At 42.8% G+C, this 27,941-nt stretch overlaps 1 long non-coding RNA gene across 2 annotated transcripts; it reads right to left on the reverse strand.

Annotated features, from left to right (window-relative positions):
- Positions 1 to 1,656: 1,656 nt before the first annotated feature.
- LOC135414688 (uncharacterized) lies at positions 1,657 to 27,192 on the reverse strand. 2 transcript variants are annotated; one of them, XR_010430779.1, is made up of 3 exons: positions 25,637 to 27,192; positions 5,370 to 5,471; positions 1,657 to 3,206 (listed from the first exon to the last, which is right to left on the reverse strand). It is a non-coding gene; the product is annotated as an uncharacterized LOC135414688 (long non-coding RNA). The 2 variants fall into 2 exon arrangements; XR_010430778.1 differs by having other exon boundaries at positions 5,370 to 5,568.
- Between the last annotated feature and the right edge of the window lie 749 nt (positions 27,193 to 27,941).

A 27,941-nucleotide genomic window follows, 5' to 3' on the forward strand; every position in this document is an offset into this window, starting at 1 on the left:
ACCTCTGTCCCAGGATGCTGGGTCTGACTCCCTCATCAGTGCTCACAGAGCTCCTCTACTCAACATTTCTCTGCTGCTCTTGGGGTCTGTGCTTTCTGCTGCCTTCATCACAGGGCAACACATCCACCACGCATGGGAGCAGCACATCTGTTTGACTGTCCTCTTTTTCCTCCACAAACACTGTTTTCCCTCCCTGCTTTCTCTACATTAAATATCTAGAGTATTGGTGCCCTTGAAGGATAACGGAGGTTGCCATTAGGCAGCTGGTGACATTGCAGCATCCTGTGTCTGAGCAGCTGCCATGTGCAGCACAGGTATTAGCTGAATCCCTGCAGGCTGCTTCAGGAGTGCAGGCAGGGGCTGATCCTGGAACTGGGGCAGGGCATGCAGATCAGATGCCAGTGGTGTGTCCAGGGGGCAGTTGTGCCTATTGGGAATGCCCATGCCCTGCCAGACTACTATGCCATGCCATAGGGAAGTAGGTGGTAGTAAGTGGGTGGTAGGTGCCATGACAGGTGCTATGGAGGCAGCAGAGATTCCCCTGCCTGGCACAGCAAACAGTGACTGTTGACTTTGCACACCATCTCAACCCACTACTTTCTGTCAGCGTGCACACAGTGATCCGGTTTGACCAGCTCAGGCTCTCCATGTCACCCACCGGCACATGGGCAAAGTGCATGTCAGTGGGGTGAGTCACTGCATGAAGTTTCTAGCAAAACTTTTTTGTGGTTAGGGGTATGATGAGAGTAACAAAGCCCCTGGAGTTTTTCTGATGGAGTCCCCTCCCTGGATTTGTGGGCTGAGGGATGCACACTTGGTGCATTTCCCACCACAACCCCTTCACCCGCCCCCTCCACCCTCCCTTGTCCCAGGCCCCATGGCATTTGTATCAGTCTTTCCACCAGCCCCAAGGCAGAGAGTGAAAAAAGTATTTCTTGAAACAGCCTTTACTTTGCACATTGCAGAGCCCTTTGGAGACATATGATCTTCTTTGAAACATCTTTCTTCTCCCGTGACGAGGAGAGGCAGTGTGACGTGGGGGATTGCTCACGCCTCTTCCGTCATCTTTCCACTTTTTAATATTGTGTGTGTTTCCTCAGCTTATTGGCATTTTCCTATGAGTAAGCTGTTACCACATGCACCAATAAGTTTTTTGCTTAATGCCTGGTCAAGAGTGGGAAAGGGGTATTGAAGCATTTGGTAAAACACGGATACAGTGGTAGGAAGGTGTGAGAGATAGTTTCTAAAAGCTGTGGTGAGTAAACCTGCAGGCACTTTGTACACCAAAAGCAAGAGGGTTAAAGCGAGAAACCTCTGCTGGCCCCAGTTCATTCTTACGAATACTGCACCACACTTGATGCTCTACTCGCATAAAACCCTGTGTCAAATTATGAGCTGAGCTTGCCCCATCCCTAAATATTATCTTCCACTCATTAGCCACTTCAAATTCACATGGTTTTTACACAGTAAAAAGCCATGAGTAATCTTTCTTAAAAATAGCTGCCTACAGTCAATCTAGGAGCATGTGTTGAGGATGCTGTACAGCTTTCAGTACCCAGTTTCACATGGGGGTAGTTTCTGCTGTGATGACCTCTTTGCTGCTTGTTCTGCTAGAAATCTATGGACTTCAATAGGGATGAAGTAGCACCATCAATAAAAAATGAAACCAGCAGAGCTGTTTTATTGTCAGCTGTATTTATACATTTTATTGAAACCCTCAGGATTAAAAACGCTCTCCTAATATATTAGGGAACAAAAAATAATGATATATCTTTCTAACACAAAATGGTGACAATCTTATGGGCATCCATGCTATTATTTCAAATAAGCAAAACAAATTTTAAACAAAATCCAATGGCAACAACGAGCTGGTTAAATAAGCAGACAACAATTTTATCCACCAACAGGTGTTCTACCAGGCCGTGATGATGACCCAAGGGTAGCTCAGTTGCTTTCAATGGGACATCATACGTCCAATCAGTAAGAATTTCTGAAAAAAGACCAGTTCAAGACCAGATTTGACTATCCCTCTACACTGTCAGAGGGAGACAGATTACCTGAGGAGTAAAAAACTGGCAGGTTCCAGCAGGAGCTGAGAAACGACTTTTGTGCCCCTACGGATCAGGGCAGATTCTGCCCCAAAGTGCTGAAGTGATGGACTTCCACACTCCATAAGTGTCAGAGTGTCTCATGTTTCTTCACTTCTGAATAAAGGCACCAATAACCATTAATAAGGATAGAAATAGGTCTCCATGAGCTTTTAAATTACACAATGTAATAATAAAAATTATTTTAGGGAAAATAGTACAGTCTGCTGCTGAGACTGCATACAAAAGTCATCAAAGACTGTACTGTTACACCTTCATTCACACACTGCTACAAGCTCGTTGCCCCTCAAGACTGTGAAAAGGAAAAGCTAAAAATCAAAATAGAAAGTCTTTGAGGCACAATATAATAATTTATATTCTATTTAAACTTGAATTCTGGCCAGAAAGAAGCCATCAAAGTGAGGCTTCTCTAATGGTTTTGCAAACAATGACTATATCAACCACTTCTTAGATCATGAATAAATCATGGCCAATAAATCAGTACAAATCTCTAAGGTGTGTGATGAATCCTTGAGGAAACAGGATTATCTTCAGTGGATACATTTAGGTTAAGAGAGCACAAGCAAGATTTGTCTTTAGTTTGCTTAAACTCTACTATGTTACCTCTATACATCTCGAAACTTTCTCTGTCCAGATACACTCAATGCAAGAATGTGTAATGGAAGAAAAGAAGGGAATGTCAGCTCAAGGGTCCATCTGGAGTGTGTCTTGCCTGTGGAAATGGCCATCAACAAAGGTACAAAATGGAGTGCAAAAATAGGGAAAGGATACAAAAATCTCATTCAATCTCCAGCAGTCAGGGAGCTGCACCCTGGCAATCACATACAGAGTCAAAACTCCATGAATTTGTCTCACCCCAGAGTGGCACCTTTGCACTTGTGGCTCCTGCAGAACCCAGTGGCAGGGATAAAAACCGTGCCCCTTGTTTTGCACCTCTCATGTCCACAGGTTTCTGTTGTGGCTGTTTTTCCAGATTCAGGATGCTCTGAGGCTTTAGCTCTTCATCAGCAGAAGCCACTCCTTATCTTCATATCTTCATAGGATCCTTCCAGTCGTCCTTTTTTTTTTTTTTTTGTGTCTGAGATGACATAATCAGACCTGCATAAAGATTTTAAGGTACATATACAACAAGGACTTATTTATTAGCACAATGATGAGCCTTTTTTGTGTTCTACATTTACTAAGAAGGTCTAACATTCAATTTGCCTTTTAAAAGCTTCTGAGTGTTCACCGAATTTTTCACAGTGATGACAAAGACACTTTCCTGAGCAGAACCAAGGGAGGCCCATCATTTTGTACATTGTTTTTGTCCTAAATATATTGTTTGGTGTTTATCAGCCCTTTTTAGTGCTTATCAGGTTTTTTGTTTATTGCCGTGTCACTCAACACCATGAAGTAGTTTTGCAGGTCTCTGAAGTCAGCTTCAGGTTTAAGTATCCTGAATAATTTGGTGTGTCATGGTTTGAGAGCTTCAAAAATCTAACTCCCTATCTTCAAACCCCCTTCCACATCTCAGCTCAATGTGAGATGGTTTTTTCCAGACAGCCACACGAGACTCAAAATGGGGAAAGGGAATATAATACAATGACTGTACAAATAAATATTATAATACATCATATACATAATCTTAGCTATCTCTACCATGACATAAGTATTTACAATGGATCAGATCTCTTCTCCCCTCCAAATAAAAGTCCAGGAGGGAAGAAGGAAAGATCCTTTCCAGTCTCAGAGCAGCAGTTTCTCTAGGACAGCAGTCATCTGTCCTCTTCACATGCAGCAGCTGATAGCTGGACTTCTGCCAGCACACACGAGGAGGAATCCAAGCCCCTCGGCCACTCATCGTTCAAGCAAGGGTCTTCTTCCGTAGGCTGTGTTCACCAGGACAAGGGTCACTTCACTACGTCATATCATGAAGCTCCGGGGTCTCCGTGACAGTCCTTATCTTCAGGGGATTTAAACCCCTTTGCAGAGCTCCTGTGCTCTGCCTCAAGCAGCAGGGGAGCCAAGGTCACCCCCCTCTGCATTCTTCTCGGAGCTTTTTAGCTCCTGTCTGCAGTGCTGCTGCAGTTTTAGGACTTCCATTCAGTAGAAGTCCATCCTTTCCACTTAAGAAAGGTCACAAAAGGAGTTTGGGGTTTTATATCTCAGTTCTTACCCCAACTCTCTCTCTCTCTCTTCATTAGACATCTCTGTGTCTTCCTTACTCAGCTGCATGTTGTTGTCGCTGCTCAGTCTTATCTCTCTTGGCTCTCTGCCACCGCTCCGGCCAGTGTTGTTCTGCCGCTGCTTCTGCTGCTCACTCACAGTGGAGAAAAACTTCTAGCTTTCTAGCTGCAGATACTTAGCCCAGCCTAACGCTGTTCCAAGTCCCTGCAGCCCCAGCCAGGGGCTGGGGGGCAGAGCCCCCCAGGAGGGCTCTTGCCCTCACTCCTCCTGGCTTTACAACATGGCTGGTTCTCCTACCACCAAACTACAACTAAGCTTCTCTTCCGTTTGCTTGTGGTATGTTTATATTTCGCAGAAGCACTCATTGGTTAAAACTTCAAAACTTCCAGGGTCACCACCCCCCTGGGGTTTTACCATTGATAACTGCAGGGGAAAAACTGTTTCCCCCTACCACAGGTGTCATCTGCAACTTTTTCCACCCACTCCCCACTTCCCTTTCCGGGTCAATCTACATTTCAGAAACAACAGGAGTCCTAGTAAACATCTGTAGGGTCCCACAGATAGGACATTTCCTAATGGTCTTTATCCATTAGGAAAAATAATCACTCTGCCTCCTGCCCCCAGGTTCTGAAATTCTGGGAGACCAATATTTTAGCATGGGATATGGGTTTTGAGGGCAGTGTCTGGGTTGCCTTACTCTATGGTGTGACCTAGCTCACAGAGGTGAAATAGCTGACTTTGATTTTCCAGGCAGTTTGAAAAGCCCAGTGGTTATGTTTGAATTGAGCATGATGAATATTATTGCAGACACATACCTTTAAAAAGTCAGACTGCCTGCTCTCCCACAGTTGTGAGAAGCCCACTTATGCTCCACCATGGAGATGTGTGCACACATGTGCACATGTTGGTATGTGCAGAGCGCAGAGTCATTGCTCTGATTTTGAACAGAGATTTTGAGCATTGGAAAAATACCTTATCTGAAGCACTGGGCTTTGTGTTTAAGCAGCAGATTTTCCTGAGTCAGCACAGCAGAACTGAGCCTTTCACGCACAACTAAGCAGTTTCTTCTGGTTGCAAATCAATTCTGCTCACCTTCAGCTGGAACTAGTGATTTCTATCATTTGTTCTCAGGGCCATGGAGAAGATGTTTTGCTTCAGTTTGATTCAATTCTTGTGTGTTTCTCAGGAAGATCGCTGTAAAAATGAAGACTTGCATTTTGAGTTAGTAACACTTCTATTTGCCTTTCATTTTGTAGAAAAACAGACTTTCTCTGCAAAACATGGGGGAAACCTGTATAAAAAACAGGAAGTGCTTTCAGACTGCTCACCAAAGCATCACCAGGCAGCCAGGCACCAAGGATCAGCCCTTTTCCTTCCACTCAAGGCTTTTCCTAACACTGTATGCCCAATCCATTTTCTGAAATCAGTTACATTGTACAAAGTTGTTGTTACCTGCCTGATGACAACAGCCAGAGGAACCCTTAGGGCTGCCTCAGGTGCCCCTGTGCAGGTTGCTGTGCAGAGACAGAAGTGGTTGTGTCCTGCCCTGAGGGGTCTGCAGGAGAAAAAAGCCACGAGAGGGACAGGTACAAGGTGGCAGAAGGTTCCCACACTGCTTCAAGAGAGGCCTCAATCTTCAAATGGTTCTTCAAATGTGGCATTAAGCAAAGCTGTCCTCAGGGATTGCAGTATGCACAAAGCTGGAGGTCAGCTGTGGATTTAATGCCCTGTTAGCACACTGGGGCAGGGCACACCCTGGAGGAATGTATTCTGCTGGTGGTGCAAGGTCTCTGCGCAGGCAGGGAGCTGAGGACACAAGCATGTGTTGCTTATTCAAGACTGTGAGAGCTTTGTGGACATACTTGATCTGGGCTGGATGGGAAGCAGCCTTCCCATGGCATCTTGGAATAAACACAAGGTGCTCTTTTGCATGGGGCTGGAAGATGGTTAGTGCTGGGTGGCAGCTGGGTGGCACAGATATTTTCTCTGTGATGATGCCCTTTGGGCCTCATTTGCTGAAGTTCTTTGTGCCTTTACCTCCCCTGACTTCAGCGTTTGGTACCTCTGGAAAAACAAATCATGCACAATATTTTGGCTGTCTTACACATAATGTAAAATTGGCTTTTACTTCCATCATACGGAAAATTTAACTCCTGTTCTCCATCTTGCCTCACTGACCTGCCCTGCCCATTGTACCCCAAGAGAAGAGCTTGCATACCCAAGGGAGTATACAGTCAGCTCTTGCTACACACAGCTCCACAGGGCATCTGGAACATCTCACAGAGCGCAGGTCTGCTCCACTGCTGTTGCTTCTTTAAGGAGAAAAAAATACTGTTGTTGGAGATCTCTGTTCAGTTTTTGTTTCATGCTTACATTTTGATAAAAGAACTGGGAATCCTTTATGCAGCCACTGGCAGAAAAGTTAGAGCATGAACTGAAACATAACTGAGATTAGGTTCTACCGATAGGCAACTGAAAATAGGCATCCTGACAGATGGTGCCAATTGATTTAACTGCAGCTGTGATGCTTAACAGGGTAGAAAATGCAAGTAAAAATCTAATGGGAGCCTTGCCCTAGTTACATCAGCCTCTTATTTAACTTACCAGTAGTAATCAGTGTTAATAAATTCCAGTGAAACCAATGATAGAAAGAATTATCTGTTTCATTAGGCTTTCCAATCAAAGCTAGTAAAGCTGTGGGCCTTAAAAAAATTTAAGTATATATGTATAAAAAGATAAGCACACACATTTATCTACACCTAGAATATATATACTGATATATAATATATATCAGTATGCTATTTACTTAACATAAATATGATATGTATCATGCATATCTTATTTGACATATACACATTGCCCTTATTGTATTATCAATATGAAATGATATATAGAGATAAGTTTCATTTATATTGATTTAAATATATATAAAAGTCTATGAAACAAAGCAAGAAAAAGCAACATTGCTATTTCAAATCACAGGGATAAAAAGAAGAGGAAGTGTGGTGGAGGAGTGGAGAAAAGTGGGAAAAGACAGGAGAGAGCAGAGGTGAAAGCCTGGCATAGATCTTTGCAGCTTCTATTCAGCCTCTGCAAATGATGTCCCAAGGCTGTTTTCCTCTGTGTTTCTATCCTGGTTTTGGTCAAGGATAGGGTTAATTTTTCACAGTAGCTTTGAGGGGGTGGAGCCTGGAGCCATGTGGGCTAAGCCAAGACCCCATGTTATTTGATACCATGCTACATCATTGCCAAGGGTGAGGCAAAGGGACTTACTTTTCCTTCGGGGAATAAAGGCCTTCCTTCCCAGTTGTAAGGAAAGTGTGGCAGACAGAGACCTGTCCACCATTGTTTTTCATTGCCCCGGGCTTGGCAAGCATTGTGCATGTAAGTCACCCCCTCTCTTTGTACACTTTTTTTATTAGTATTGTTGCTGTTACTGTTTGTCTCCTTATCTCGTTGCTGTTTCCAGTAAATTGTTCTTAACCCATAATACTTGCCTTTTTTGCTTCATGGGGAAGTGAGTGTCAGCACAGCGAGAGCACTAAATTGGGAAATACCATTCCTAAACCACAACAGCTTCCTCACAAAAGTCCTCTTTCTATTCTGGCATGGGTTCAGATCTTTCTGATCAGATTGAAGGTATATGTTGGAGGTTCCCAAGGCCCCATGTGCTGTAGCAGCCATCCCAACGTCAGGCACCAGCTCTCCAAGCTGCTTGTCTGTCCTGCTCACAACTGACTGTACTTTGGTGCATCTTGAAAGGTTGGAGATGGATCATTGTCCCGAGGTGCTGTGAAAGTGAGTTAGCTCTAGTGTGATGCTTCAAAGGGACTGTGGTTTCATCCCCTCTTGCCACAGTGCCATATTTCCAGTGCCAGGCCCCCACTGCCCTTCTGGCACAAGCCTAGGGAGCACAAAGCCATTGGCTCTTCAGCAGCCACTGGTGGCCCTGTCATGTAGTCCAAAGCCAAAAGACTTCCCACAGTACAGGACTCCATCACTCTGTTTTACATCAGAGTGCGTCTAGCCTTGATGATCCCACTACAGACCATCGTATGTGCTCATGCAAGAAAGGTTTCTGAATTCCTGTGAAAATCATGTGAATAGAGTAAACTGGGGGAAAAAAATACCCGTTTGCCATGTCATTGGCTTCAATGTTTGCACACTACAGTTGCCAAGTAGCAAGATTCATGAAAGGACTGAGCACAGACAAGAAAACCCCCACACACTTTCTCTGCCTTATGACATTTTCACAGTAGTGCTGCAAGAGGTGATCCGAAAAGCAAGCGGTGAAAGCAGAGCCTGGCTCACCCATGCTTCTGCATGGAGCATGTTGGTCTCCTGCACACAGAAATCCAGTGCCTCTGCTTGGAGATTTCAAGGACAAAGCTCCCCAGCCACCCGTAACCTTAGGAAGCTGCAATGAAAGTCTAGGGAAAAAATAATTAATAGGCAGATTCCTATAGCACCCGAAGGGAATCAAGTTGTTGTGTGTCAAGCAGTGCTCATCAAGCAGGTGTGTTTCAGAGGATGATGCATCATCTGCAGCATATCACAGAGTTTGTTTAATTTATGTCCACCACCGCTATCACTTAAAAAGAGTGATTTAAAAAGACTTAAAAATAGACATTTCTCCCTGCCTCACCATGCAGTGTGGTTTTGCCCTTAGAAAAACATCACCTGCTGGACAGTCGCTTCCCTCTGCAGTGAGAGAACATGGGGTCCTGATGAGGTGTCTTGACCTAAGTGACCATGAGTCCATAGGATTCCATAACACTCGAGGACATGGAGGCCTTTTTCCTCTTAATCTCTCTACTTAATTACTGATTACCACATATACCACAAAAATCACCACTAGCAAATATACCTACAATTAATAAAGTTAATATGAATGAATATATATATATATATATCAAGCTATTACATATTACTAGCATCAGTCAATTGTAGTCTCAATCAATAGTGTGGTATCAATCAATGATCACACCAATTAGTACTGTAGTACAATCAGTAGCAATTGCAACCAACTAGATATGTACTTTTACCAATTACAACTTGTCATTAGCAAAATAATTAATATATATAATGTTAATATGAAGCAAATCAGATTTCAGAAGAAAATCTCAAAAGAGGGGGGACAAACCAGTCTGAGGTGGGGACTACACACCCAGCCACCCCCAAAGGAGGGGATGACATACAGAACCAGAAAGATAACAGAGAGAGTCTCATTTGAGAGGGTCATCCAGGCATCTATGGTGAGAGTCCAAGATCCTGTAGAAAGTTTGTATGGGTTTCAGCTGGGAAGCTCTGAGTGAGACAGGGGCTCAGTTTTGGATAAAAAAATTATTTTTTCTGTATGGACATAAGAGGGCGTAGGACAACCTACTTCAAGCAGTGAATGGATGCTGTTAGTGTCTGGTTTCACCTATAACAGCCAATACGTTATGATGTTTTCTGTTCTTTAAGAGCAATTTTGTTTTCAAGGACTGTTTTCCACCTTCTCACGTGATAAGTTGCTTTTACAGTCCTTTGTTTTTCTGCTTATCTATGGTATTTCAGGATGTCTCTACAGTTTCTAGATATCCTTGCTGCACTTTCCAAGGATGCTCCTAGTTCACAAGTCTTAGGGGGGATCCCATTCATCAGCAGTCCCAGGCTGCCCTTTCTCTGTCTGTATTTTTCAGCAGATGATTTCTTCTTCAGTGATTTTCCCCTTCTAACCACCTTTATGACTGCTCACATTACAGGGCTGGGTTGGGAGAAAAGTGAAATGCCTGCTAGGCTGCAAGGTACCTGCCAGGCAAGCTGGATGTGGGATAAGAAATACCTGGTCATTTCACACCAGCAGCACTACTAGTGGCCAGCATTGCTCTCCCTGATACCCAACTCCTCTCAGGTGGTACCTAATAGTGTTTCTCTTCTCTTCCAAGCCCCTGTGTTTCATGAAGGCTCAGTCCTCTCTTCAAATCTGAATAAAATTAGTCATGAGTGCTAAAATTACTGTGAGACCAAGAGTGAGAAACTGACCAATGGAATAGATGTAAGCTTTGTTCCCCTGGAAAAGTGAACTTTGGAGTAGAACAGGAGCTATGCCTGACATACTTTATGGTGAAAAACAGTCTTTAATTTTAAAATTATGAAGATGACAAAAATACAGCGCTTTGTAACTGAGGCTTCCCTGACTTTCAACAAACCACATCAGTGCTTTGTTCTGTCCTTTCTCTGCTGACTTAAATTGTTCCTGATAGGATATTGTAAGCTCTGTGTGCTGAAAGAAGCCAAAAGAGAGGATAACTTGGGGCTCTGCACAGAGAGCTCCATCCTCCATTCCTGGGCAGGAGGAAATATGTGGTCCCCACACTGGCACTGTGCATGTGAGCGCAGAAGGGACAGGCTGGTTTCTGGCCCCATTGCAGGCGGTTATTTATCCTCTTTGTGTCCTCTCTGTGCTTCTCTGAGCTTGAAATTGTCACCAAACCTGATGCCTAGGACAAATAAACCACATTTCTCCATAAGAGATTTGCACAGGGACTGGGACAGGCGCTATGCACTCTGCCTGATGGGGAGCATGGGAATGTGTTGCTTTCACAGCTCACCGGCAAATGCAGAAAATGTGTGAGAAGGTCATAATTGACTCTTGGATACAGATTAGGAGGAAAACAGCTCCTTTTGAAGCAAGGGAACATCAGGAATGAAGAGTCAGGGAGGGACCTCCTAGGCAGAATGCCCCCAAGTGACCTTTAGACAATGGAAGTTATACACACCTCTTATCAGAGCAGGCTCTGAGGAGTGAAGATCAGCCCAAGGAGATAGTCAGCTTATATTTAGTCAATAAATAATGGCAATAGTAAATAATTTGTTGTTATTAATTCCATAAACAAAGTCTTCTCTGTCTGCAGACCAACATGCCTGCACATCTTAAGCAACCAGAGCGTTTATCTCAAGCAGCTACATGGAGTGAGCTGGGTTTATTTGTCCTTTCTTTATCCCAAACCATTTCAGACATTCTCAAACATGTCTGCCCAGAGCTGCTTAGGATAAGTGACAGGCCAACACTCACACAGGGCAGACTGCAGAAGCACACAGTGGCACAGGTTAGGGTAAAATCTATGCTGATTCCAGATATCTGCAAATTGCCTGTGGGCTAGGCAGCCCAAAAAATATGGACAAGCCCACATTTTGCATGTGAACAGGATGAGCTGGACATGGAAGTCCATAAGCCTGAACTGCCAAGACACCCAGGATGCTCTTCTCATCATCCCCCAATGCCGCAGTAGCACAGGGCAGGGGCCGTGAAGTAAGAGTTTGCAGAATATGCAGCATTTTATAGGCAATTTCTCTTCCTCACTGGCTGTATTTAGTTTGCACAGAGGATACAGTGTCCAGGAAAAAGTTCATGCATTGTAGATGCTGGGGAACAGCTAGAAAACCAGTAATTTACAGTAACTGGCCATGGTACTGTATTGAGTCTGGCTGAACTGGAGTTAATTTCCCCATAGTAGCCCTCACAGTGCTGTGCTTTGCATTGGTAGCTAGAAGGGTGTTGATAACACACCAGTGTTTTGGCTACTGCTCAGCAGAGCATCAGCACTGTAACATTCCTCCCTCAATCGAGGGCAAGATCGTGGGAGGGGACACAAGTAGGCCAAAGCTGACCCAAACTGACCAAAGGGATATTCCAGACCATATGACGTCAGCTCAGATATCAAAGCTCAGGCAAGGAGCAGGAAGGCAGCCATTCATTGTCTCCAATGGCTGCCTGCTGAGGGACTGTCACGTGTGCTGAAGCCCTGCTCTTGGGAGTGGCCGACCATCACTGCTGATGGGAAGTAGAGAATAAATCATGTTATCTTTCGCTTTTGCACGGGCAAGCTTCCGCTTTGCTTTTGCTTTAAATAAAGTGCCTTATCCCAACCTGCAAGTTGTTTTCCACCTTACTCTCGCCCCTGTCTGGCTTGGAAGGGGAGTGATAGAGCAGCTGGGTGGGCATGTGGTGTCCAGGCAAGGTCAACCCACCACAGGTACTTTTCACAGGAAAACACACCTTTCCTCTGAGTATGTGCTATGGATTTCTGTAAATTAAAAACAACACCTGCCTTGCAGGTGCCCAGTCCCCAACAACCAGCATTGAAGAAAACCACATCCCATACAGCCCATCTCCACACTGGTACCCACACAGGTTTTAAGGTACCATTTAATGTTTCCAGCTGTTCAGGCTTGGGTTGTATGATGTGCAGCTCTTATCAACATTTTGCAGTGCACTTGCTGATGCATTCAAAAGAATGATGCACAGAAAACCTTACAGTTTGTGTGGTTTTGCATGAGTTAGCAGCCTCACAAAATGACACCTGTGACTTCAACAGTCTGCCTCAGCTCCTTGAAGGTATTTCTGCTAAATGGAGCTGTCATCAGGGTTATCCAGCCCCTCTGGTCAGCTCCAAGCTGAGGACTTTTGCTCTGGTACATTCAGTAGTCAGTCTCTACTCACGTCATCTCTGCTTCAATCACTTAATAAAATTAGGAATAACCAATTAATGTGTATAAAACTACCACAAAAATGAACTTTTGCAAATACCTATTGCATCATTTTCTTTAATTTCTTTATTTTAGGTTACTGCAATTTGCATGCATTTTCTCTCAAAAATTAATGAGATTACTGTCACATGTTGCTCAGATTTGATAACAACGCACTCACTGCCAACTAGCCATGTCCAGCTCAGCAGATTTCCAAATTGCTGCCATAAATTAACAGGATGGTAGAAAGTATTTTGCAGCTTACAAGGTGAAGATATTTCCCTAGGCATTTGTTGTCATGAGTCATGGTTCTCATGGAAAAGCACAGTATATAGGAAATAGTGAAGAAATGAGGATTCAATTAATATTGAATTTTTAAAAATGCCACTGCTAATATTAATACAAACACTATCACTAAGGTCTGGTAGGATCAAAAGGAGACCTGCCTCCTGGAAACATTCCCAGCCCCAGGACTGTTAGGGAGTTAATAGTCTATAATAGAATCTATTCATGCTCCTAGATTAGTCTGTCAAAGACAATTAATCAAAATACAAAGCACTTTTCTTCTCAAAATAGAAATGTATACACAGTTAATGTGACAGTTGTATCACTGAAATTTTCTAGGGGTTTTCTTCATGTATTTTGCTGAAGTTACAAGTGGAGGAATGGGAGATAAGGCCTGGATAGGCAAATTTACAAAGGGAGGAAGGTCACTTGAAGGAAACAGCCAGAAATCCACTTTTCTTTGTATGAACTTATTTAAAATCATATACATTCATTCAGTAAAAATGCTGATATTTACAGAGACTGCATTTATTTATGCACTTTTTATCCTTTGGAATGTGTTTGACAAATGCCTTTGCAATAAACATGCAGGGCTGTATTCTGCCATCATACACATGTAATCTCATTGACTTTAGTGGCACTGTATCAACATTGCTGAGGACAGAGTTTGCACCATTCAAGGATCTCATTTTTGAAGATAATTGAAAACATCTCTGATTAGAAGGAAAGGGGATTTTCCATTAGAATCTATTTTTGATACAAAAGTATTACTTCATAGTGTGTAGCTGGTTTTGTTCTTGCTTCTTTTCTTATGCAAAGCAAATTTATAGGCAATTTTCATAAAAAGGAATCAGAATAAAGTCAATTTTATAGCAAGAAATAATTGAGATAATTATTTATTTCAGTGCTGACTCAGAGAAGGTATTACCCCACTGGTAGTTAACTTACACAGAAAAACCCACAATGTTACTTCACCCTCTCTTAAAAGATCAGGTGAATATTTATGAATCAGTTATTTGATCACATTTACTCCTGATCATGCTTGATTCATTTAACTGGAAAAGGCCCAAAAGTCTGGAGCCAGGCTGTGGTAGGGTGCAGCAGGGCTGTGCTTTCCTGGCACTGAGTTTGCAGTTCCATCCTCCTCAGGGTCCCTTGCATGGTGGTAGTGCCTGGAATGTGGCTTAGAGCTGGAGGCAAGCACTTTGTGTCCTATAGGCAGCTGCATCTTCCACCGCCGGCATTGTCTTGTTCACCTTACCTTGCTATTGAGTCATGATCCTCTAGGGGTGACACCTTGAAAACCTGAGTTTTTCATTTTGATTTTGTGGGGAAAACAAATGTTGAAATGCCAGAAACACCCTCAGACTGAAAACCACAGCTCCTGGCTCTCTGTGGCAGAGAAGCTGGACTATGAACATAGATGGGGCAAGTGCCAGTTTCTACACTGATGCACATGCAAATAAATTATGCGACTGGAGCATGCTTTTGCTGATGGTTTTACATTCAGTTATAGTCCCAGAAGTTCATGTTCATTGTCTGAGGGGTTTGGGGGGTGAAGAGAGGCCTGTAATAGAGAGTTTGATCCTGCCAAATTTAGAAGTAAGCCTTCTCCTTTTCAAAGGTGCTACCTTTCCTGCATTTTTTTGATGCTGGTTCTTTGGTGACAGGAAGTCTTGCTGCCTCTGAATACCTGTTGTGGCCATGCAAAAACATTTGGCATTCGGTTAAATCTTCCCCCTCTGCTTTTTTTTTACCCAGCAGGGAAGCACAATGGGAGACACTTTGAGACAATACAAAATTGTAGTTTTAGGCATTCGTTTCTTATTATATTCACCCTTCCCAGGAAAACAAGTGGCAACTTGCCATGAATTAGGTCTGCTCAATAATTCAGCCCCCTAGTAATCAGAAGACAGAAGTCAGAGCTATGATGGATAATAACCTGATGATAGATGTCAGTGTTAGGTCTCGCCAGTCTATCACCAGCCATTGTGATCATCAGTCATAATATTCTACTTACCTGTCTACCTCCAATGGCAAGCCATAAGGGGCTTGCATTAAACTGACTGTTAATTTCCTGGATACCGATCCTTCATGACCCGAGTTCTGCACATATGTGCCATTTTGCTCTTCTTACACAAGACCTGACCAAAGGTAACATGGGAGCGTTGGGTCAAACTTTGTCACACCCACAGCAGAAAATGCAACTTCCTTGCAAATGTAAACAAGAGAAATTTGGCTGAAGCTTAACAAAGCTATGTTGTTTTGATAACAGACAACTAATATATGAGAAGACTCACACATTAGTTGGACTCACTAGAAACGAGAACTCTAACTTGCAAAACATTTTGAGATGTCAGCATTTATTTTAGTTACACTGATGATCAAAAGGCTGTTGAAATTTGTCAGGAAAAAAATGAGGGAAAAGAGAGAAAGCATTTATTAAGACAGTGATGTGTTCACTCACCTAATGAGGGGAATCAAACTCAGGCAATGCTCAGTCTTGAGCATTAAGATTATCTGTCTGTTTCTTTCTCCTTTTAATCAGAAATATAATTCTGAACCCCAAAACATTACTAACAAAAGTTTCAATTACAGATATATTTCCTTGAACAGTTTTGGTTTCAATGAAAAAGCATTTTCTGGTGAAAAACATTTAATTGAAAAGTTCCCATCCAGCTCAGATGTTTTGACATCCTCTTCAAGCACTACAGACTTGTGGGCAGTCAACTGGAAAGCAACAATGAAGCAAGCCTTTTATTTTGTAATTTATTTTATTCAGGTTACAAAAACCAGTTACATATTGCAATAATTGTATATTTTATATATTTTGTGTCATTCTGAATGATAAGCCATAGCTTGGTTACTTCATCTGGGCTGTTGCTGAGAAAAATCTACTTTCCTTTCCTTTTTATGCATTTTAAATCAATGAAAACAAAACCAAACAGAAAATACTCTGAGAAGTTCTGTGACGAAATAAAATGGAAGAATGTGCTATTAATGCAGGGTATTTGTGTGTCAGTGGAGGAAGCATTCCAGCCTGTGTTGTTTCATGCAGAAAGTACGAGTGCCAGGGTGATGTGACTCACGTGGGTGCAAAATCTGCCAGGACATTTTGGTCTGCCACGAGGCACTTGCCTGCCTCAGCAGAGTAGAGGGAGGAGTGACACTGCCCCATGGCTTCACTCTTCCTGGTGTGGAGAGTGAGCAGTGCTCACCTCCTGTACCAGCACTGTGCAGGACTTCAGCCCAGCATGTGTTGTGGGTGCTGAAACATCGTCACTTCAGCCATCCACAGGGATTGAGCTTGCTGCCACTGCTGGCTCTTGAGCCACAGTCCACCTATTGCCTGAGAAATTACAGGAGGCAGCTGGCAGCACGTGCTCAGAAACATGTTTACACATGACTTTAAACAAGATTTTCAGAAAAAGAGAAAAGGTATCATAGTGAGCTTACATAATGGTTGGCAAAAACCTGGAGATTTGACGGCTGTTCGTTAACCACTCACTTTTATAAATTTATTAAAAAGATGGTAACTTGCCATAAAGTCACCAATCCCATTCACGTTTATACCTGCTCTCTGGTGCTGGAGTTTTACCTAGAATTTAGCTGAAATCTTTCAGGAATGTAATTATTCAACAGCCTCCTTATTTAAAATGGGTTATATTCTTATATACTTGTCCATTTTTTTCTTCTAAAAGATTCCAATTACAATACATTTTTCCTAATATTTCATTGAATGAAACAGTGCCCAATGGTGTGAATGAGGGATGAGGGAAGAGGAGATCCTAAGAGCTATACTTTTTTCTGACCAGTCCTGAGCAGATGTTCCTACTGTGGTTTCCCTTTTGTCTCGGGAAAGTCCACTTTTGGAGGGATGCTGGGTGCAGACATTTTCAGAAAATGCTGTCATTACAGAGCTGCAGGAGGAAGGGAGGGGACTGGAGGAGTGTGGTAGGGGCCCAAGCATTTTTGGTGCAACAGTCACAGCATAGAGTTGCAATATCAACAGTGAGACCACTGTCAACTATAAGAAAAACATTTCCATTTCCTACCAAAGGTCACAACACTTAATAGCATCACTGACATGAACACCACTAAAGAGCAAATCAGCCCAGTATGCAAGGCTAGTCTGGAGTGATCTACAACAAATCCCACTCGTCTTGACCAGCAGAAAGGCCCAGAACTCCTTGGGCAAGATTCTTGCACAGACCAAAAGAGGAAAACATCCCAAGCAGAAAGGATGCAGGGACAAAAATGCTGAGCTGCAGGCTGAGCATAGTGCTGTGGGGGATGGCTGTCCCACCTCACACAAGTATGGGGAGGTGCAGCAAAGCCTTGTTGTCTTATTTGCCACACAGCTGTGTTATATAAGATTCAGCTCAAGACTGGAGTACCTGCACTGAAATGTTTGCACAGAGGGGTCAACACCTAAGCTCAGAGGGTGATTCAGTTGCCTCCACAGAGACTTCTCATATTGTCTGAGATGCTACAGGATCTGAGACATCTACAGGGAGGTGACAGATGCAACACAGGACATCCCAGTGCAGCACATCAAAACCTGGAATAATGCCCTGAAGCACCTAGTTCGGCATTCAGCACCTGTCAGCAACCTGGCCATGTTCAAGGCTGTGTAACTTCCCAATATGGTCAAAAGATTCTAGAAAATAATTTGGTTTGCCAAGAACCAGGCTCTTAATGGCATGGATAGGCATTGACTGTACTGATAAAATCTCCATTATGGGGACTGCAGGTACCCAGCTCACATGAAGATGACTAAATGTAGATATTTTAGTCTTTGAGTCCTCAATCAAGATAAGAAAAAACCCCAAATCTGTACATGTCAAAAGCACTCTGCCACCTCAAGCCAAGCTGCTGCTAGTAGCCTCTTCTACAGCAGCAAGGACAAACACATCCTGAAGTTAACTAGGGTTGCTGTTGACTCCATTGTGCCTCACAGGCAAGTTCTAACCAGAGCATCTAAAATTCAAATCAAGGAAATAATCCAGCAAAATTAACTCCTCACAAACGTTAGGCCTGGGACAGTCTTCTTGAATGTGCTGAACTAGTCTCTTTTCAGTATGTCCCAAGTTCAACAAAAAGAGATGAATTTTGAGCAGCTGTAGTCCTCCTCCAGCAGGTCCAGGTCCTGAGCCATCTGAATATGTTACAAAGGGGCTTGGTACTGCTCCTAATCCACTTCTCATGCTGATGTTAAGAAAGATCTGATAGTCTAGGACTGTCTTAATGTCTTGTTGCCAGAAGCATCTCATTCCATATACATTTTGTGTACACCGACACTATCACTAAAATATTTCCTGAAGAGTTACTCCCTTCTCTTAGCCTAGTATCTATCGACATGCTTCTTCTTTTCTCCTTAGGAACTAGATTATGTCCCTCTACTACCCTCATTTTTGCTCAGCTACTTGTCACCTTTTCTCCTTTATCTGCTTGTCTGGTAGTGCTGCAGTCTGAATCAGCCTAGTATTTTTTTAAAACAAGTCTTTGTTTTGGAAGTAGAAGCAAGGATGGAGTCCAAGCAGTTCTGGGAAGCACAGGCTTGTTTTGAGTCTGCAATGGCAAAAAGCTAACAGCCTGTGAGGTAATAAAGGGTATTTTAAAGAAACTCGTTTCGGCTGGACTGTTAGCTGATCTACAAAGGCAGGCATAAAGTGACTGTGAAGCTGTTGGGGCCATGGCAAAGCAAATTTTCAATTTTTATTGTTGCTTTTGCGTTTTGATTTTTTTTTTTTTTACAAAAAAACCTACTCTAAGCAGTAGTACTGTGCTAATGGGGAGTTTAAATGGATTTGAGAGGGAGTTCAGAATTTCTGTATAATTTAAAGGCGTGTCAAGCCAGAAAACCTGCCAGTAGTCTGAGAGACAGTATAAAGTCCACCAAAACAGTGAATATGCTCAGAAAAGGAGAAGAAACATCCATTGTTAGGCAACTGCTGCACCTGCTGCAGTAACATCTTTTCCTTGTAATGTTTTCATGTTGTCTGGGCCCATGCAGAGGGGTCATGGTGCCTGTTTCTAAGCATTTGCATGGGGTGATGGAGGTTTCTCTGATTCAGACAGTGAAAAACAACTGTGTTACATTTCCAAATGATGTCTGAGCTTCCCTTTGCCACGGTGAAAACAGCTCTGCAAGGAACAGGGCAACACAGCAACCAGCCCTAATTTCAGCAATGTCACCTTGTTTATCTATCCTACATGGAGGTTGTTTGCTACATTTTATGCTACTGTAACACATAGGCTTTCCTACAGGTGCTCCACATGCCTTGGGAAATATATGATGCTCAAGCCATGGAGCTTGCATTCCATGGATGTGTTGGTTACAGGCACATCTGGGCCCTTGTCCAACCAGGCCAGATGTGTGAGCCAGTTGTAGGCAAGATGCTGTAAAGCTGCTTTAGTGCACATTGGGGCTGTTCCCTGTGGGGCTGTGTGTCATGCCAACAGCGCGTGCAGTCCTGTGCTGGCAGGAAGAGATGATCTGGCTGAGTTTGTACCCACCCATGTAATGTAACCCTGGGTGAAAATCAGTCTGGGTGCACATGCTATCTTTCCTTTGCAGATCCATCCAGATTCAAAGTGCCCGTAGACCAGTATAAGAATATCAAATCTAAGGCGTATTTTGAGAATGGGGAGCCCTTGGAGGGGAGCTGTGTAAGCAGCTGACTCTGCACATGTGGAGTGCAAAGAGAGGTCTGCAAGGACCAGTGTAGGGCAGCTCAGCCTGCCTGCTAGCTTAGGGGGAATGAAGTGAGGTGACATGAGAAGAGGTGAGCTGTCTTGCTGGAGGAGGACCTTTCTGACCTTGCTGCCATCATGTTCTACCCGCCACTGCACTGGGAGGTAAAACTGGTAACTCGTGACTTTGCAGAAGTATTTTTAAAGTGAGCAGTTGCTTCTGCCTTAGCAAAACTCATCCTACTGTTCCCACTGGTCTTTCCAAAAAACATCTGAAAGACAAGGCTATCAGCTATATAAATTGCTGGACTACTTGCAAAATAAAAAACCTCTACTTTTTCCTCAGTGCAAGCATAAACTTTCCCTGCAGCCTCTCCCTGCCCTGCAAAACATCAGACACTCCTGCCTTTTTTCATTGGGTCCGCAGCCTGCTTTTTAGATCTGCAAGATTAGCATCACTGGTGTGAACATCCAAAAGTAAGCTAGGCAAGTGCTTGGTTTATGACAATCTCAGCTGCAAAATTTCTGACCCTGTGGCAGTGGAATGATTTCAGTCCTTACTATGTTCTGGTTGCAGCCTTAAATGTGGTTTGTTTTTTTTTTTTTTTGCAATGGAGTCTTTTTCAATAATAAACGATAAATATATAAATTAAAATATTGCGTGCATGCCTTAAAACCATAGCACAAAACACTGAGAGAAAATATTCTGCCTTGGAGAATCTTTTACTGCAAGAGTCAGCTATCCAGATAATGGATCCTTATAAGTATGTAGGACAAATAGCTCTATGAACCATCTGGGACTCACTCAGCAGTGGGGAAAAGACTGTTAGACTTGCAAGATCAGCACGCAAGAGTGATTGCTGATCAGTCACTGCTGCTTTGCAGAGAAAACAAAGGCTTTAGCATTTAAGCTATTAATAGTTTTCACCTAGTCCAAGTTTTGCAAGATGTATTTATTGCTCCAGACCATAACTTCAAAATTTGTTAGATGTTTTTCCAGATTGTTGTTTCATAATAGATTTAAGCTGACTCATATTCACTTGTTCCTATGTCTCTCATGTGCCAGCATTAAATTCTATGAAGTCCGTGGCTGAGCCACATCTGGATGAGAAGTAACCAGGTATAAAACCCAGTAAAATTCCTTTTCAGATTATAATTTCCTAATTCAGCTCATTCCACAGATGCAGGGACACTGCTGCTGAAACAAAAGGGCACAAATAGCTGGAATCAGGTCTTTTGGGGTCAGCATCCGCTTCAGTCAATTTATGCTCATTGTGGGAGCTTAATCTAGTTGGGCTGGATACTTACCTTCACCTTATTACAGTGGAAGGAAAGAATGGTTAAAAGCAGTTACAATTTTAATCAATTACCAATGTGCTATTTCAGTATAAATCTAATTTGCGATTGCTTCTAACTGAAAAAATGCCTATTACTTCCCAGAAAAAAAAATGGCAAAAAATAATGTAGTTAATGATTTTATAAATAGGTGAGATTTTGTACATTGCCCCCATAAAGTTGCAATTTTCAGTTATGTACTGATACATTTAACAATGGCTAATTAAATGTCTAAAGTCACAGCTCCTTGCAGAACCTCCTGTGTCCCATGCTAATTTGGCTCAATCTGAGAAGCATTACTGCTTGAAAAGAGTTAATACAGCTTGCCTCTGGAAAACCAGGACTGCAGTTCAACTCCAAATGAAGGGACCTGCAGGTGGTGTACGTAGAAGTCTGAGTATTGTGTGTCCAAGTTGTCTTTCCAGCTAGCAGAGGTGGGTGGTTTGGTTGCCTGCAGGAAGGAGTTGTCATCTAGAATACATAGGGTGCAGTGACCTCCCAGTGGGGCCAGTGGCTGCGACAGAGGGCCTTCAAGGGCTGTGCCCCCTGCCATGTGGGGACCAGGGCTTATACTTCAGAACTAGAAGCCTCTGGTCATGTATCTGAATCCTTCCACTAGCCCACAGCCAGCCTTGTTCAGCTGGCTGCCCACCTGAAGCAGATTCAGCTGCCCATACACAAGTACTTGGTGCCATTCAAGCACCTAGAACACCTTCATGGGGTTGGCAGGACTTTTAGGAAACCTCTCTCTACCCCTGGAGCAGCAATGAGAGGGTAGGTGAGATTTCAGGTGTTTCTGAATGCCTGTATTGAGGCAGTAAAGGGGGCTTAAGAACTGACTTTCCCTCCATTCACAAGCTGAGATGAGAATATTATCCTGCTGTACTGCGATTTGTAGATCAAAATCAGAGACCTCTGGCAATGCATTTGTGGCATAAGGTGCTTCTTGATGCCAGCCAGGGCATCACAATCAGTTTGTTAGGAAATGGTCATGTTAATGGCATGGTAATGATCAGTACATAAATGAGTTGCTGATTTGCCAGGGTTCAAAATACCAGACTTGAGTGGGGCCATTAGATTGAGTAATCAGGTCCAATTAGAGATGTCACAGAACGCACCTCCCAGTAACCTTCTGGTCAGGAGAGCCAGTCCTTGAGCCAGCCACCCTCTTCCTGCAAAGGTCAGTGTATCCCCAGTGACACACAGTTTTATCTTGAATAATGGTCCTTCCAAAACTATTTCAACTGCTGAAAAAGCTGAACATCTGGCCATGAAAACTTTCCCGAGAGTGTCGCTTTCTGGAAGCAATAAAGATGGACCAAAAGAATATGAGTGCTCTGCTCTCTTCAACAAATTGCTCTTTTCAAGTGATTGAGCCTGTTACTTACTGTCTTCATTTTGGAATGAGGTGGCTTCCACTAAGGCCTATTTACATAAGGCACTGAAACACAGAGAAAATCTTACTGATTTCAAATTTACAAATGCAAAAGAACAGCACTAATGCAGTGATGGAAATGCTGAGCAGCGCATGCTGTGCAGTGTAATCCATTGTGCTCTGAACTGTACCCTCCAAGGCAGGACACACAAATTCAGGTCACCTTTGGCAGGAGATGCAATTAGAAGTACGTAGTGTTGAAAAGAAGGAGAGGGGATAGTTAGCAAAAATACACCTTTATCAGGGAAAGCTAATGATTAGCGCACAAATTAATCAAAGCAGGTGTAAGTCAACCATGAACCAAAAAACTAAGATTAATGCACTGAGGAGAGAAATTGGCTGAGCAGAACTGATCAGCATGTGGGAGTAAGATGTGCTTACAAGCCTGGGAAATACTCTAATAAAGCAAAGCCCAAAGCTATCAAAATTTAGTTAGCAAAGTTTTTTGATGCTTTCTGCCCTTTGCAAAGTGCCTTAAAGACCAATCATGGGATATTCACTTCACCTTAATATAAAGGAGAAACGTTTTCTCAGACCCTTTCTTCATGGTGATGAAGCAGAAGGAGAGGGAAGGCATCATACTGGTGCACAACATAGGAGTAGGGAGAGTAAAGAGGAGGTCCTATGCAGTGATACTCAATGTAGGAGCATGATACCCAAGCATCACCCGCCTGCTTGGCAATAACGCCACAAGGGAGCACTTACCCAGCAGCCTCACATGGCAGCAGAGGAACTTGAAAATCAGTAGTCATCCCAACCATAGCTCTAAAGGAGCAGAACTACCTGTGTTGAAAGCAACCCCTGTTGTTGTGAGTACCTTTAAAGCTTCGGTCATAAAGGCCATTTGAGTGTATCATTATTTACATAGCATGGAAGGTTCCAGCCAAGATCAGAGGACTGGGCTGCCGCAGTGTTGACCACAGATTGAGCTATGTCTTCCCTGCCTTCATTCACCTTTAATTACAGGTGAGGGTTTTTTTGGGTAGCAGAATTAACAATTATTACAATACTGCACTTAAATACTGAATCATTCCTTCCTACTGTTGTTTATTTCTCATTCAATACATGAATATACCTTTTCTCCGAACTTAGGGACTTTGGAATCCAGGGTCTTTTTTTAACCTGTGAATTTTTTACACTTTTCTTTGGCCTTTTTTGACTGTACTAGTCCTGGTCTATACTAGACATGCATGCACAGTTTGCTCAACAGGGTCCGGACAAATTATTTTATGCTGGGAGAAAAATGGTGTGCTCAATATATCAGATATAGAAAATGTCCTTCATGCCAAATGTTCTAGGAACCAGAGCTCAGCTGATTTGAGCTGAGCTATTTGTGTTATAAACACATTTTTCCCAACTGCTCCATTTTTATGGCTGCAGACCGACCTCTGCTTTGCACTTGTTCTTGTGGTGGTGAAGCTAATCAGTAATATAATATATTACACAGGATACTATGAATCCAGGTTTCTGAAACCTCTCATGATAATGGGACACTGTCACTGTCAGATTTGCTGAACTAAAAAGGATAAGAAGGTGTCACCCCAGGTACTCTTTGTTGGAAAACAGTGCTGGAGCACTACTGGGGAACACAAATACCTGGCTGTGGTGCTTTGTTTTAGTCTATCCTGGAACACAGTCTTGATTGTGCCTACCTGGACCTTCATTAATATCCCTTATTTGGTTTTCATATCTTTCTGTGTTTGAATTTCCTTTGGTGTTGGGTGGAAGATGCAAGCCAACACCAACGGCAGCTGACCAGTCAAGGGAAGTACAGGGACACTGGAATACAAGCAGGACAGGACAGCCCAAAGTGCCCCTCTGGCGGGGGAGAGTCTGATTGATTGATGTCTTATCCTACCACCAGCTCCAGTAAGCTCAGCAGTGGGAAGAATGAAGAACTGAACTGTGCTGAGTTAGGGATGATTGTTTCTCTGGTGGAGCATGAAAGGAATGAAGAGGGATTTATATCTAATATTACTTTGAACTGATTTAGTTAATCTCCAACATTGGCTCAATGCTTCTTGCTACTACTCACTATTTGTGCCGTGTGGTGAGCTGCACAATCACTCTGTGCTTTCCTTGCTGTGATTGAGTGACAAACATTTATTGGAAGAGAATAACAAATGGTACAAATGGTGAATCATTACATTTCAGGCATGAATTCTTAGATGAATGATCATTCATGCTAAAATTAGTAATGCTCACAAGGGCAAAACAAATGTGCAGGGATTGTCCAAATAGTTCCAATAAGAAATATAATGAATTGGAATAGCTAAACTTTGCACTTTTTTTGGTTAAGATTTTATATTAGATAGGTTTTTTTTATGCCACAAAATGTTACTACCCTGAAATGATTTATGTACTAAGTGATCTGTATTTCTCTCTTTCTCATGAAATGGTTTATGGTTTGTATAGCAACAGCAGTACTATTCCAGGTATTAAAATGTGAGGCTCAGCTTATATATGCTTTTGATTTGGAATTCATAAATAGCATTTATTGCATTTAGGATAGCAGAATGACAGTGTTTTGAAATCATCAGTGCATTATATCAGACAGAGGACAGTCTGGTAGTTCCTGGAGGCAATTCTTTGCTCCAGGCTGGCTCTGTTATGCACGCTCTCATTGTTTTCAGTGAGTGGCAGCTAAAGGAGACCATGCACATGTCCCAAGGCCACGTGAGGGTCATCACTTCACAGCACTAAAGTGGTTAACTATTCATTTATAGCCCACTTACAGTGTAAGTATTCCCAGACCAGACATACAACATTTTTAGCAGGACACTGTATTCCTCTCTATAGATTATTCTCTTTGCTTTTAAATACTTTAGCCTGCATTTTCAGACAGCATAAAATTGTCCTGTAAAACTGTAAGGATGTGAATACACTTAAATACACCTCTCTGCACCCCCACAGAAACACACACACATTTTTCCTTGTTGTGCAAATGGGATCCCAGTCAGCATCTAATGGGTCTGCTCTTTCCTTGCCACAGAGGAACCCAAGGCAGATGTTGCTGCTGCATCAGGTTCCTCAGCCAACTGCCTGAAGGTACATACCAAGAGTTTAGTCTTCAAATCACACAAAACTAACTTACAAATAGAGGTGCAGTGAGTCTGAAGTCTTGCAGAACAAGTATTTAGATGGAACATCTTTGCAGGCTGTTGTGCAGAGGAGATAGCAGAGCAAGCTGTGGCTTTTATTAATCAGGATTTTTCCTTCTCGATGTTTGACTCCCATGGAATACAACATGTTCGTCCAGAGGGTGTACAATTGCTGGAGGAAAATGCCTTGGCAGCCGATGCCATTTAAAGATAAAAGGGCTGTCCTGGATTTGGAAATGTATATGTGTGCAGATCATCCTGCCAGAGCACCAAGGAAACAAATTTGAAGCATGTGCAACCCAATTCCTTTTGGCAGTGGGCCTGACAGATTTTTGTAGCTTGAGAAGACCATACATTCAGATATGATATTTTAAGAGTCAGTCTTTTCTAAGAACTGTGCTGACATTAACCTCTTGCCTGCAGACAACTCACCCAGTCTTGTAGCTGAATTTAGATCAGTGACTTGATCACTCTGAAACACTTGTCTCTATATCAATTCTCAGAGCCTGCCTGCATTAAAATATACCTGCTTCTGTGTGACAGCCCAGTTAATTAAAGTGATCCACAAATGATACCTTAGGAAGATCTGGTCAAAGTACCCATGAGAGAGGCAGCTCTCTTTGCTTCAGCTGAACTTTTCCACCTGTTTGCCATGATCTGATAGAGCTAGCTCTTTCTTAGAGCACATCTGCACACCTATCTCTTTAAATCCCAAATTTCACAGATGAAATGCAGCAGAAGTTCTTTGGCCTCAGGTTCCAGGCATAGGGCATGAAGACTTCTTAACAAACTCTTTTGTAACTTGACCAAAATCCTTCACTTGTGCTGTCCTGCCTGCAGTTACAGAGCACTCGACTTCCTTGGGCAAAAGGCTGTAGAACTCCCAGGTTGTGCAGGGCTGGAAGAGATGTCCTGCCACCCCATAGGTTCAGCTCTGCACTAAGCTCCTCTGCAGAGGACACATTGCTGCCCTGGATCCAATGGAAGTGGGACACTACAGTCTACGGCCACACGGGAGAAAAGGATGGCAAAAGTAAAAGCATTAATGCAAAACCTGTGGTTACTTTGGCTAAAAGTAAGTTTTATCTGGCACTGATGGTGCCTTTTCTTGGGATTAGACGGTATGTAATTACAGATGCAATTACAGCCTAGATAAAACTGAAACATCCCAACTTGAATTTTAAGCCTGCAAAAAAGAGTGTTTGCTCCACCATGGTGCCTCACTTTAGGAAAAAACATCAAGGGCATATTCTTGTGGTAAACCCTCTTCTGGTCTTCTTGCATGGTCTCTCTAAATCACCATTTGACTTAATGTCTTCATCTGTCCATTTTAGATTTGTTTAACTGGATTTAGTGAAGAGCAGAGACGGGCAGAAGTTTAATTGTAAAAGACTGAACAAGAGACCTCTTCTGGTAGCCAGTTTCCTCAGACAACTCTGCTGTATCATTCGCTCAGGATTTTTTCAAAGCGACACAGAAAGCGCTCACAGAAAGACCTCACAAGCGCTTTTGCCCTTCATATCTCTGCAAAGCTTTCACATGTTGTTGGTTTGATTTTTCTGCTTTCAGTTTCAGTGTAATTTATAATCGTGAGGAATATACAAACCGGTTCACAGTGGTCAGCCGGTCAATGGGTGTTAAAATTTGCTCTTCAATATACTGTGCTACTGTATAATAAGTACCTCACATGAAGAGTCAGAGCGCACACAATCTTCTCTGTCATCTAAGGTAGAATAATGAGCTTAAGCTCAGAAAAATCCATCTGACTATGGCAGTGTATACACCTACAATGACATTGTTATAGTAGGGATGACTGCAACTTCTCATGAAAGTTTTACTTTCTGATTGGTTTTCCACCTGGAAAATCACCTCTCCACCTGGAAAAGCTGCTTGGGAGATGAACATTCTATAGTTTGGGATTTTGGTAATTTATTTTTGAAACTGGGAAATACTTAAGCACCGCTTCTTGTTCCCCCAAGAAGAAATGTGAATAACGTCTCCTTGTTGAGTTTAATTTTAAGCATAGAGCAATTGCCACAGGATGTTTCAGATATTAAAAGTAGTTACATGAAGTCAAAGAAGGAAGTTCATCAAGGTCACAGTAAACTCAGCAAGACTGGCAGGAGCTGTTGGTGACAGAGAGGTGATGACAGAGCATGCAGAGTGGAGGCTGTAGCCCTCTCCTCTCCAATTGCTGGCGTGCTTCCTAACATAGCCCTTTTACTGGCCACTATTGGAGTCAGAGTTGCAGTTATGGGGAGCTTTTTTTCTGTGCTGACATGATTTTCCCATGGGCTT

The sequence above is a fragment of the Pseudopipra pipra genome, chromosome 5 (assembly GCF_036250125.1).
Source record: "Pseudopipra pipra isolate bDixPip1 chromosome 5, bDixPip1.hap1, whole genome shotgun sequence".
In the NCBI taxonomy this organism is placed as follows: Eukaryota; Metazoa; Chordata; class Aves; order Passeriformes; family Pipridae; genus Pseudopipra; species Pseudopipra pipra.